Source organism: Anomalospiza imberbis, chromosome 3, assembly GCF_031753505.1.
Source record: "Anomalospiza imberbis isolate Cuckoo-Finch-1a 21T00152 chromosome 3, ASM3175350v1, whole genome shotgun sequence".
Taxonomy (NCBI): Eukaryota; Metazoa; Chordata; class Aves; order Passeriformes; family Viduidae; genus Anomalospiza; species Anomalospiza imberbis.
In genome coordinates, this window is record NC_089683.1 from 35,378,801 (window position 1) to 35,391,763 (window position 12,963).

A 12,963-nucleotide genomic window follows, 5' to 3' on the forward strand; every position below is an offset into this window, starting at 1 on the left:
AAAAAACCACATTGCAGAGACCCTCCAAGGTCACCCCCACACCTTCTTTTACAGTCATAATGCTGTATTTTTATCATGTATGTAACCTTGGGTCCTCTGGATTCCAAAAACTCCTGGTGAAACATCCTCTTTAAGACAGTGCTCTCTATGTTTGGCTGGTCATATCTGACCTGCAATCAAGCAGCATCATGCTTTGATTTCAGGAAGCTCAAGTTTGGTGGCTGCAGCTGGGCTTTGGTTCTGTGCTGGTCTGCATGCACCCAAAGAATGGCAACTCTCAATTCCATTAACTTCAGTGGGAAATGGATAGCTCAGCTGTATTTAATACTCTACAGGGTCAGGCTCTGAAAACTGTATTAGCATTCTCAGTCCCCAGTAGGACAAAATTCAGCAAAGCATTTGGATTGAGATTTAACTGTAAACATGTGAACACTCCCTCCAATTTCAATACGACCATTCTCATGCTTAAAGTTAAGCATATGCCTAAGCTATGTGCTGATTTTGAGCCAAAAACTACTGTTTTCAAGGGCTACACAAGTTCACAATAGGCAAACTGCTGGTATAACACCAGTTGCATAATCTAGTTTTTCCTTTTTCATAAAGGCTGACACAAGACTGTCTTTTTAAAATGGAGCAGCTACACTGAAGAAGATGGGGTATTCTGGTGAAACATTGAGCATTTCTCTAAAGTTACTAATCTACTATTATTATTGTTATTATTACTGTTATTCCTATGTGAATGCAGGAAAAGCACCTATCCCAGACTCAGAACCCTTGCTGTTCCTGAAAGAATATAAGCCATACAGCAAAGAATAACAAACTCTCCCTACATGACAGCAAACATCAGTCAAGTGACAGACAAAAATATCCCACCATCCCCAGAGACCCTCAGTGTCTTGTACATCTGAACCCTTCTAGGGACACTAAAAACCAGAAGCATCTTACAGCACATTCTGAATGTCCCCACCTTTCACCACTCCAGGGACCAAGGAAGTCTGTGGGCTTCTGAAGAAGGATGGGCTGGCATCTCTCCCTTTCTGAATTAGGAGGGGGGTTCTCTCTTGAAATGGTGCTGGCCCTCAGGAGACAGCATCTTGACTAGCTCATGGCAAGGGACAAATGTGGCTCTCAAGCAAATTCCTTCACCCGCAGAAGCATCAGGGGATGTGGAGCCTGCTGTGATGGCTCTTCTCTGAAAGCAAAATGCTCCTCCTCTGCAAGGACACTAGGGCTCAGAAGCCAAGGAACAGAGGGGCTTCCCAGGAAATCTGTTAGAGCACAGGAAAAAACATAACTGTGCATCACTCTGCATTTTGGGATCCATTAAGGCTCTTACTATACCCCTCAGAGTGGAAGGACACAATACAAACCAACCCTCCACTCAGAGGCCAGGAGGAAGGGAAGAGCTTTTGGAGCTCATTTTTCACCCAGACCCCTAGAGTGTGCAGGTCACGGTACTAGCGCCATGTTCTCAGAAGCCATAGGAAACCACACAGAGGAGGAAAAAGCAGAGTATGGTTCTCACTCCTCCACTGTGCAAACTGGGGCCAAGCCAGGAATTGCTGATGTGCCTCCAGGCCAGCTCCAGAGGTCCATGCTTAGGCTGCCTCCCCTGGACTTTCTTTCCCCCTGTAGCAGTAGGTTGTCACTCTGGCTTGCTATATCAGACTCTGACTTCTCCATAACTCCATCATCTACGAGCCTTACGATGCAATTAACTGCCTGCTGCAAAGGCACCATAAAGGCAGAACAAGGACACATTTAAGATGGGAGAACTGCATATGGGCATAAGCCCAGAACTTGCCATTCTCAGTCTGCATCTCCCTTTTTTGACACATTTCACAACCATTTCATCACACAGTTTTTGGTACATGTGCAGCTACTGGGCTGACAAGATAGCTGAGTGTTTGTCTCACAGATATGTTTCCTGAGCACCTCCACATCCCGATTGTGTGTGTGCCCAGTCCAGCCCGGGCGGTACGGCTGAGAGTGGTTGTACTTGCTGCGGGTGGCTGTGCCTGAGAACCCGCTGTCCCAGCTGCCAGGGACAATCACCGGGATGACGAGATTTACGGCGTTCTCCTGTGCGCTGGGGAAGGTTCTGGACACTCACCCCAAAGCTTGGAAACAGCTGAGCAACAAACGGAGCCAGGACTTCTGCACTTTGTAAATACGTGCTGGTGCCTTCGTTTTGCTCCAACAAAGTTGGACCTTCAAAGGAATTGCATTCTCATTGCTGCTCTTGCGCGAGCGCCCGCCGTGGGATTTTCCCCCGACAGCTGTCGCCGAGAGCTGCCGGGCCGCACTCCCACGCCGCTCCGCACACACCGCCCCTCCGCTCCGCTCCGCACACCCACCCCGCTCCGCACACCCGCTCCGCACACACCGCCCCTCCGCTCCGCTCCGCTCCGCACACCCGCCCCGCTCCGCACACCCGCTCCGCACACCCGCTCCGCACACACCGCCCCTCCGCTCCGCTCCGCACACCCGCTCCGCACACACCGCCCCTCCGCTCCGCACACCCGCTCCGCACACACCGCCCCTCCGCTCCGCTCCGCTCCGCACACCCACCCCGCTCCGCACACCCGCCCCAGCCCGCTCCGCTCCGTCCCGGCGCAGCCCCCCAGCGCCGCCCCTTGTGCTGCCACCTCCTGGGCGCCGGGGCTCGGGCAGCGGGGCCGCGCTCCCGCTCCCATTCCCTCTCCCGTTCCCATTCTCGCTCCCGCTCCCATTCCCTCTCCCGTTCCCATTCTCGCTCCCGCTCCCATTCCCTCTCCCGTTCCCATTCTCGCTCTCGCTCCCATTCCCTCTCCCGTTCCCATTCTCGCTCTCGCTCCCATTCCCTCTCCCGTTCCCATTCTCGCTCCCGCTCCCATTCCCTCTCCCGTTCCCATTCTCGCTCCCGCTCTCATTCCCTCTCCTGTTCCCATTCTCGCTCCCACTCCCATTCCTGCTCCCGCTCCCGGCCCGCCCGCGCGGCCGTGGGTGACCACTTGTGGGCGTGGGCGGTGGAGCTGCAGGTGCGCGCCCGTCCCGCTCCTCCGTCCCGTCCCGTCCCGTCCCGTCCCGTCCCGCTCCTCCGTCCCGTCCCATCCCGTCCAGTCCCGTCCCGTCCCGTCCTGAGCCGCCCTGCTGGCAAGCGGCAGCGATCTCTGCCGTGGATGCGGTGCTGACATGAAACGCCCCAACAGCGTCCTGCTTTCCAGCCAGTGTTTTTTGACGTTAAGGCGTCCTAGAGGGAAGACCCCAAAGCCCATTAATCACTTCAGGATGTCTGAGACGTGGGCAGTAACACTGCGGAGAATTCAGGCCCTCTGACACTCCAGTGCAGTATCTGAGCATTTAACAATAACAGTCAACACTGATGATGCCTGTGAAAATACAGATGTAAGCCAGCTGTCTGTCAGGGTGAAAAATGTGTTTGTCTTTTCGTTTTAACGTGTCACTTCCCTCTTGGACATTTGCTGTGTTACTGCCAGGATATCACGTGTTTCCAGCACAAACTCTATCCCAGGAAGACAAACCATGTTTACGTGGAGGGGGGGTGTCACTGTGCTATTCCTGCAACGTTTTTTATTAGATGAAGCTGAAAAAAATATATCTGACCTAATTCCTTAATATTTATTATTGTTGATGTAATTGTCAATATCTGTTTCTAGCTGAAGGTAATTGCAGATTTATTCATAAAAGGATCATAGGAGGGGTGAAAGAGTGTGTGTGCTGGGAGGTGTCAATATTGAGATTAATAAGAGGAAATGGAAGTACAAATATCATGATCAAAAATTAATAGGCATAAAATATGCTTATGGTGACATGAAGATGAGACACTGGAACAAAGTGACCAGAAAACTTATGGATGCCCCATCCTTGGAAGTGTTCAAGGCCAGGTTGGATTGGGCTCTGAGAAACTAGTCTAGTGGGAGGTATCCCTGCCCATGGCAGGGGCAGCGGGGAATGAGATGATCTTTAAGGTCCCTTTCAACCCAAAACATTCTGGAATTCTATGATAACTCATGATTGGCATATTGGAAGAAAAGGATTTTGTGACTGTCACATAATCAAAAGACTGAGACACGTGGTCTAGATGAAATCACTAATGAGTAAATGTAAAAAAGAACCCTCAGATAATAGTTAACCATTAACTTACTGTGAAAATGGTATTCTTTAAGAGTCTGTCAAGAGCTTGGCAACATTTGCATATTCTTTAATGATCTGGATGTTGCATATTGAAGATTTCAATATACAAACTTCAAAACTTCAGGACAGAAAAGGCAAATTGGAGAAATTATCTGACAAAGAGATAGGATTCCTATCCTATGTTCACTTTGGATTCCTTCCTGCATGTTACACCTAGACAGGAATAACCACCTGGATAAGTAAAGGATGGATGGGTTTTCTGGGAAAGATCCTGTGATTCTAGCAGATGATAACTGAGCACAGGTCAGCAACATCTTGTTGCTGCAAAGAAGACAGAGTCAGGAGTGGGCTCCATGAGGAGGTCTTCACCCTCAAGGCAGAGGAACATGGCTCCTCTCAGCATGGGCCAGGCTCTGGCTTAAACAGTGCACGTGGGTTTGGTGTCTGTGGGGCCACACAGGAAAGGGTATGGAGGGAGATCTGGTGAGGTCAAAAAACATCCATAAACTGTATAAAGCTTTTGGAGTAGGTGTCAGGGAAGTAACTATTGCAGTCTGGCTGGCTCTTTTTTATGTTTTAATGCAGTTCTGTGGTCACCCTGATAAGCCCTTCTAGCCAAGTGGTTTGGGTTTTTTTTTTGTTGTTGTTTTTTTTGGGTTTTTTTGGGGGTTTTTTTTTTGGTTTTTTTTTTTTTTTTTTTTTTTTTTATCTAGAGAGCAATTTAAGCAATGTAGGAGCAAGGAGAGGCAATCTATCAGTCGGAGTGGAGATGTTGTCTGGAGACCTGAGAGTTAAAAAATAGATTTTGGTTTTGTTGTCTAACAGACCTGATTAACAGTGATTAACAGTGTAAATACATGTAAATATCTTTGACAAGGACAACTATCTCAGGTCTGTTTCAATTAATTTTATTTCAAGAAGGAGGTATTTCCCCCTGGAATCCAAATCGTTTGGATTGCTTAGGCTCCATGACAACCTGTATGGAGGAAGTTGTGTTGGGGCAGCTGGCTGCTCTCTTTCATTTTTTAGAAGTCAGAAGAAATTATCTTGATATTCCTGAAAGGAAAAAGTTGCCAGAAGTTTCATGAGAGATTTTTCCTTTCAATGAGAGTGAAATCTTTTTTAACATGCCGCATTGTCACACGAAATGGAAATCTTGAATTTCCCAGACATTTCTGCTGGTTAGTTAACTCCTTCTAAAAGCTGCTTGCTCTATTAAAAAGAAAAAATAGCTTCAAAGTTTGTAAGATTTACAATGTCTTCAAGGGTTGAGGCCTGGGACACAGACATTGCAGCTCAGAGGTCCAAACTTACTTGCTTACTTCCTTTAACTTCCACTGACACTTCAGTATCCTGGTGCTACAGTTGCCTCTGGAAATATTTTTCTAATTTATTTTGTCTTACCTTTACAAGAAAACTACCACAAAGGCAGGTGTGAGACTTTAATTTTCAGAAACAGTAAAAGGAAAGTTATTAATTTGTGTTCTTGTCCATCTTCTCTGCAGTGTTCATCGGACTTAAAGCAGTGTTTCCACTCATTTTCTGTAGTTTAATAATCTCCAAATACTCATACAGAGTCTGTGGCCTGAACCAAGTTTCTCCATTAACCAGCCTGAAACATCTTTGGTCCTGAGATGAAATAAGATTAGATTCATTAAGCCCAGCATTACCATAAGGAAAATATATAGATATTTATTTGAAAAAAAAAAAAAGCCTCGAATTCCTTCATTCAGGATAACTTGTTCCTACTAAATGTCATGTGTTGCAAATGCCTGCAGTTCGTAACAGTTTTATGAATCAGAGCTTGGGAAGGATGATTAATGTAAAATGGGCTACGTGGCATGGCCCAGGACACAAGAGAATGCTGTGACAGGAAACTGTGCTGGGGATTTCAGGTTCTGATGAAACTTCAGTAAATGCTAACATGGAATCCACCTAAAAATCTGTAGAATAACACACCTCTTCAAGCAGAACTTTTCCCCAGTGACTTATTTGCTAAACACAAAGTGCCTTGGATTTTCAATGGTCAAGAATATTTTGAGTTTGACTAAGGCATCAAATAATAAAATAATAAAAGTTTATTTTTTTCCCTTTATCCTTCATATTTTTTCCTTTAACATTAATCATAGGATAGATGAGGTGAAAAATGTAATTCAAAGTTTTATATTGTATCCTTGCTTATTTTTTTCCCTGTAATATATCCAGACAAGTTGCATTTTAATATTCAGGTCATTTGAAGATTTTCTTTTTATCTTTATAGGAAATGGAATAGTCATACTGTGCTTTGCCTTTTACTCATAGATTTTTTTTGGCAGTGGTCCTCAGAACAAATCTTCTCTATCCTGCATCTGCTAAATTGGAGTTTTCTACAGTGCTATAGAGCAATGGTACTTCTTCACCAAGGACCTGGTGCTAAGCATCAATCACAAACAGAACCAAAAGGACAGTCTAATTATCCAAAAAAAAGTTAAAAGAGACAATGTACCTGATTCTTCCCAGAAGCATGGGATGTAGTACCAGAAGAAATCAGCTATGAATGTTTTAATTGGTAATTAGATGGAAGAAAATTTCCTGAATGTGAAGTTATCAACACACAATAGCTATGTCATTAATTTAAATGTACAGGGGGCAAATATTTGTAGATGATACTTTATCAGTTTCAACCTGCCAAGGAGTTGGTCTAGACCCTTAAGATCAATTTAATCTTTTTTCCTAAACATATCTTTTTTATTCTAACATATTGTTTTATTCTAAATAACGGCAAAGAGTAATTTCCAAAGAAGAAATGCCCGCATATAGGTCATTGTATATTTACTAAAAAGCATCATGGTCAGCTACCAATAATTTGGGAAGCAAGTGACCTAAAGCTATTTTTTAAATTATTACTTTTCTTTTATACCCACATCCAGTGGAAATATGAACTAAATTATAAATCATTCAAAATTTCCAGAAATCTTTAAACAATTTTTGCAGATGCTGCAATAAATAGGCATCCTGTCTTATATGGAAGAGCAGCCCTCTGAAGTTGTCCCTGCTGTTAGATGACAGAATTCAGATGCTCCAAAGCCAACTCACACACTTTCTCCACAGACCTGGAAAGCTGCTCAGTCCTTCACTGGCCAGCTTAAAATACTCTTTAGACTTTTGAGTAGTGGAAAAGGACAAGTTAAAAGTGGTGATACTTGCTGCTGTTTCGTGGCAACGGAATTATTTCATGCTCAGGGCTGAGCTTATGTCAGTGTTTGGCGGTAGAGTTGCAAAAGTGCAATTGCTTATCATTGTTTGGAGAGAGAGTGAAGATAAGGGGCCCCCATCTCTCTAGGGGATCTCAGTACTCACCCTTCCCACTCCTTAAAGACAAACGAGTGTCATAGTAGGGAAAACTACTTTTCAGAGTCATCAACAGCCTTCCTTACTTACAAAGCTGGAGCTCTGCATAAGCAGTGACATTAACTCTCTATTGCACAGACCAACAGCTTTCTGCAGGCTTCATGTTCCAAAGCATTCAGAAGCACTGAGTCAGGGCCAGCAGAACGAATAATTACACAAAATCAGGCCATTTTCAACACTGGCAAAGCCTTGTTAATGCTTGCTCAAGGAAGATGCTTTTGAAGAGTGGAAAAATGCTCTCCCAGCTGTCACATCGGCAAGGGACTAAGCATTTATACCGTTAGTACTTCTCCAGGTACTGCCTCTAGGACTTTAAGTAAGTCAGCTGAGGCTTGATTTCTTCAGCAGTGATGACTAGGTTTCATTATATCCATTAGCAAGCAGTAGAAATGGTCAGCATGGCTGAAAAGCAGGCAATTATCTCCTTGTGCCTCACCTTCTCCACACTAAAAACAGCAATGATATTTCCCCAAGCATGAATGGCTAAATTCACATGAATGGGGTGAAAAGGGCCATTTCAGTCCAGCATGGAGCTCTGTTCCTTTCCCTAGGGGAACAGCTGCACAGAAGCTCCTTACATTAGCTGCAGCCTCATAGACCTACTTTATCAGCCCTCAACCCTGAAGTAGCAGCAGCATCCAAAAGCTCAGTATGAAGCAGGTCCAGGTCCTTCAGCAGTTTTACAGCTTGTGCTGTTTTATAGCTCCATGCTGCCTCAGGCAGGCTGTTACCTGTACCCCAGCAAGCGAATTTGAAGCTGGCTTAGAATTTGTGGGTGACAGTGCCACCCTGTCTTACTGCTTCAGTACAAACATGAGCCTAGAAAAACAGTGCCTCCCATCTCCCCCACCGCTCAGGTGACCTTGGGGCACAGGCCATGCTCCCTTGCTGGGATCAGGGTCCACTGTGCTGTGGCAGGAGCATGCTGGCAGCAGCAGAGGGTGTCACTGTCAGGTTGCAGTCACACGCAGCTTTCCCAAGTAGCAGCATCATTCGATAATGCCAACAGCTGTAATTTGAGCACTGCAAACTGCAGGGCCTCAGCTAGAAGGGAAACAGCAAAGCAGGAAGAATGACCATCTCTGTACAGATTATGAGAGATAGATTACAGTCAACTGGAAAAAAAAATCACAGAGCAACAGAGAGGTGGCTGGAAACCTTGGAAAAAAACCCAATTCAACAGAACATCAGTATTTTGAGAATCCCAGCCAGGAAGCAGGACACAGATACCATGCAGTAAAGTGCTGCCAGACATGCTGGTTATTGATTTTTCTGAAGATCCCACCTGAACCGAATGTGTGGACTGAATCCCAATGAGAGTCCCAGATGGAGTAGGCAATTGTGGAGGCAACGGACTTATTACTCTTTAGGACTCAAGGGACCAAGATAGGTTTTTACAAGCAGCTAAACCGAAGAAAGAGATCATGTGGGAAGGTGCTAGGCTCCTATTGTTTCCGGACACAAGTCCTATAACCCAGGGCAAAAGGGAAGAATTAACTGTGGTTAAAAAAAAAAAAAAAAAATATTTGAGATATAAAATGTGTCTGCATCAGTCTCTCTGGCTTGCCAAAGTGTACAGTTCACACAGTGAGAAAACCAGCATCTTTGGGGAGCAGGGGCAACAGAAGTTGCTGTCAAAATCATAGGAGACAAAGAAACTCTACAACTGCTCTCTGCAATGTGCTGGGTCCTCATTGCTTCCCACAGCAGGGAACTGAATACTGGTGCCATGTGGGAGTAGGGGAAAAGCTTATTTCTTTTTCCTTTCTCTTTATTTTATGTCTTGTAGCCTGTGCTTCCATGCTAGCATCTGAGTAGTTAAAAGTACCTGCAACTGCTGCCAGGAGTTTTAGAATAAGCACATCCAGTCCATCACAGAACTGCATCTGGCACTGGTATGTGTAGTGGGTGCAATTGCTGCGCAAACACTGCACATATAGTTATCTATTTTGGCACTTTCATCCATGTCCTGACTGCGTTTAAAGCATAACAAAACAATGTCAGTAACATCAGAGCCCCCTGGCTTTTGCAGCAGGGATGAGTTCAAGAGCCCAGAGAGTGTCTGCTTGGTACAGCCTAAAACAGCCTTGACTAATGTCAGCTTAAGTGCCTAGAAAGGTTTGGATTTCAGCGTCTGTCCTCCTCCCTGGAAACCTGGGGGTTTTCAAAGGGAAAAAACATGACTGCTCTCCCTTCCCAGGGTACTATACCTGTGGAGGAATAATCCCAAGTACCAGTAGAGGTTGAGGGCTGACCTGCTGGAGAGCAGCTCTGCTGAGAAGGACTTGGGAGTCTTGGTTGATGACAAGTTGACCATGAGCCAGCAGTGACCCTGCTGCCAAGAGGGCCAGTGGGACCCTGGGGTGCCCAGGAAGAGTGTGGCCAGCAGGCCAAGAAAGGTGATCTTCCCCACTCTACTCCACCCTGGTGAGCCCACACCTGGAGTGCTGTGTCCAGTTCTGGACTCCTCAGTACAAGAAAGACAAGGAGCTACTGGAGAGGGTCCAGTGAAGGCTATAAAAATGATTAGGCATCTGGAGCATCTTTCTCATGAGGAGAACCTGAGGAAGTTGGGCCAGTTTAGTCTAGAGGGGAGAAGACTGAGAGGGGATCTCATCAAAACATAAGTATCTCAAAGATGGGTGCCAAGAGGATGGTGCCAGACACATTTCAGTGGTGCTCAGTGAGAGGGTGAGGAGAAGTATCCAAAATCTAAACCACAAGAAGTCCCACCTCAACTTTAGGAAGAATTTCTTTACATTGAGGTGGCAGAGCCCTGGAACTGGCTGCCCAGAGAGATCATGGATCTCCTCTCTGGAAACATTCAAAACCTACCTGGACACATTCCTGCATAACCTGTGACCCTGCCTTGGCAAGGGGGTTAGACTGGATGATATCCAGAGGTTTCTTCCAAACCTAACAATTCTGCAGTTCTGTGATTCTCTCTGACTGTGAGGGAGCCTGAGTGCCACTAGTGGCTCTTTGCCCCTCAAAACCATGGCCTGGGCTTATGGGGGAGATGAAATTCTAAGGAAAAGGCCTTTATGAAGCTGAATGGGTGGTAGGTGGAAGGCCACAGAGAAATCACACACGCACATCCCATTCTCTGGCAGTAGCTCTCCTGGGCAAGGCAACTGGACACTGCGGGTTGCAAGAGCAGCACAAGGCTTATGGGCTGGTGCCCAGGTGTTCCTGGTAATGACTGCTGCTGGCTGTGTGCAGCATCCCTCGAAGCCACCACACCTGAGCTGTTGTCTGGACACCCCGCATCTAAGCAGGACTCCTTCAACTGCTTTTAATTTATCTCCATCCCTCTCCTGGCATCTCTCCTTCCATGAATAAGCATGGCTTAAAGCCTGCCAAGAGGTTTGCCACCCCAGTAGCTGCTGACCCTCTCCTACCCTTTCTCTCCTCCTTCTCCTCACAGCAAGAAACAGGCCGGAAGAATAGACTCATTTTTTGATGCTGATTCTGCAGCTGTTCCCGCCTGCAATAGTAGTGCTCCATCATTAGGAGCTGGACTCATGCCCCCAGTTCATGTGAATACTTTCAAATGTGTAGAACCAAAGTAGGAAGAGAACCACTTGCTAATAATATGCATTGAAATACATTGGCATTTGACTGCCTTCTGCTTAATCCTTTCATTTTCTTCTACAAATGAGATTTGCTGCTGTAGCCCAGATTAAAGAGCAGTAATGAGTGAGGAAGGAAGTTCCCACATGCAAAGAGAGGCTTAGCCAGAAAACAAACAAACAAATCAAATAAATAAAACACCATCCCACATTAGATGAAGTTGTACTACCACCTCAGGTTTACCATCTGTTTCTACTTTGATTCCAGTGTTTCTTTCAACCATTTTGTCTACTACTTATGAGTTCAGCTGGTGGCTGTCGTTTCTAAACACAGTGGGGCCCCAGGAGAACCAGAGTGCCCCATTCTCCTGGTCCCAGACCCTGGGATATGATCTAGGAGAGAAAGAGAGAAAGAAGGAAGAAGATAATGAGAGGGTGAAAGGGTGAAAGATGAATGAGAGATTAAAAGAAAGAGAGAAGAAAGAAATAAGAAAGAAGAAAGAAAGAGGGATCCTTCCTACTTTCTTTTTCTTTTTAAAACAACTCTTCGGTTTGGAGGGATATTAAAAATAGAAGAGTGTTAGATTTGGCAATAAATTAATGTCCAGATGAAGGGAAAACAATTACAAATTGGAAACAGATTTATTCACACTCAGTGTATTAATGAAAACGTAAAAAAAAAAGCTGAACTGGGTATACTGTGTGGAAAAAAATAATGGCCCAGCAGGTCTACTTTTTATTAACAACTCATCAGTAAGCAGGTTGTAATTCATAACAAAGAATTTACCCCAAGGAACACCACAGGACTGTGAGCTTTTTAGTTTCCTAAGAAAATACATATGTTGTTCCACTTGGTTTCCTTTCAATAAAACCCACCAGTTAGCACTTCATTTTCGAGCTGTTCTGACAAATCAGGTGAGTTAGCTTTGTAGAAAAAACAGAAGCCAACTTTTCAGCTGAGAATTTTAGGGAATTTTTTAATAACTTAAATAAATTTCCCAAATGGCAAGGAAGTATGATAAAAGGCTGTGAAATGAGTTTGTTTGGAACAGCTTGAAAGAATTTTTCTTTTAATTTGTTTCATTAATTTTTCCTGAGGAAATATTTAGGGATACATCCCTTACTGCTAAGGTATGTGTTTGAGACAAAAGGAATTTTTATGATTTTTGTTGTGTTTTTATAGTGTCTTGAAACCTGATTAAAGATACTGATGAAAACCTGCCCACTGGTTTGCAGCTATGCGCAAGGCCTGAAGGAGATTGAGGCGCCAAGAAATCAGTTTTGTGGAGGTCACTCTAATACAATGGGTCTCTTACGACATAAAATCCCGTATTGTTTCCTTCAGCTGCCCCTATCACCTACATATAGAAAAGCCCTCTTGAAGGAAGGAAATAATCAAGAAGGCAAGTAGGAAACCAGAGAGAATGATATCAAATGAAGAGAAAGAAAAAAAAACCAAGGTGCAAAATTGGTACGGATTTAAATAAATCACTGCAGTTTAAATTACTACAGTGCAGTATCGGTCATGACATGCACCATATCCAGCCTGGGTTCAGTAACAGAGCTGCCACACGTGCCAGGGCCTCCCAGTTGCACCAGTGTCTGTTATATCTGAACAGGATTCTCCATTCAGTTATTTTTCAGAAGGAAAATAACAGCTTTCCCCATATTTTGTCAGCCTTTCTGCATGGTTTGGGAGAGTGGAGTTCTAGTGCAAGGCTCCAAGATATCACTGAGAGCTTTCCCATCAACTTATCAGTTGATATACACTGCTTATCAAGCACCACTGAAGGAAAAGGAGCTACCTGCTCCATGATTTACAAGCATTATACTGAAATATAATTTGAGATGCAGAGGAAACTGT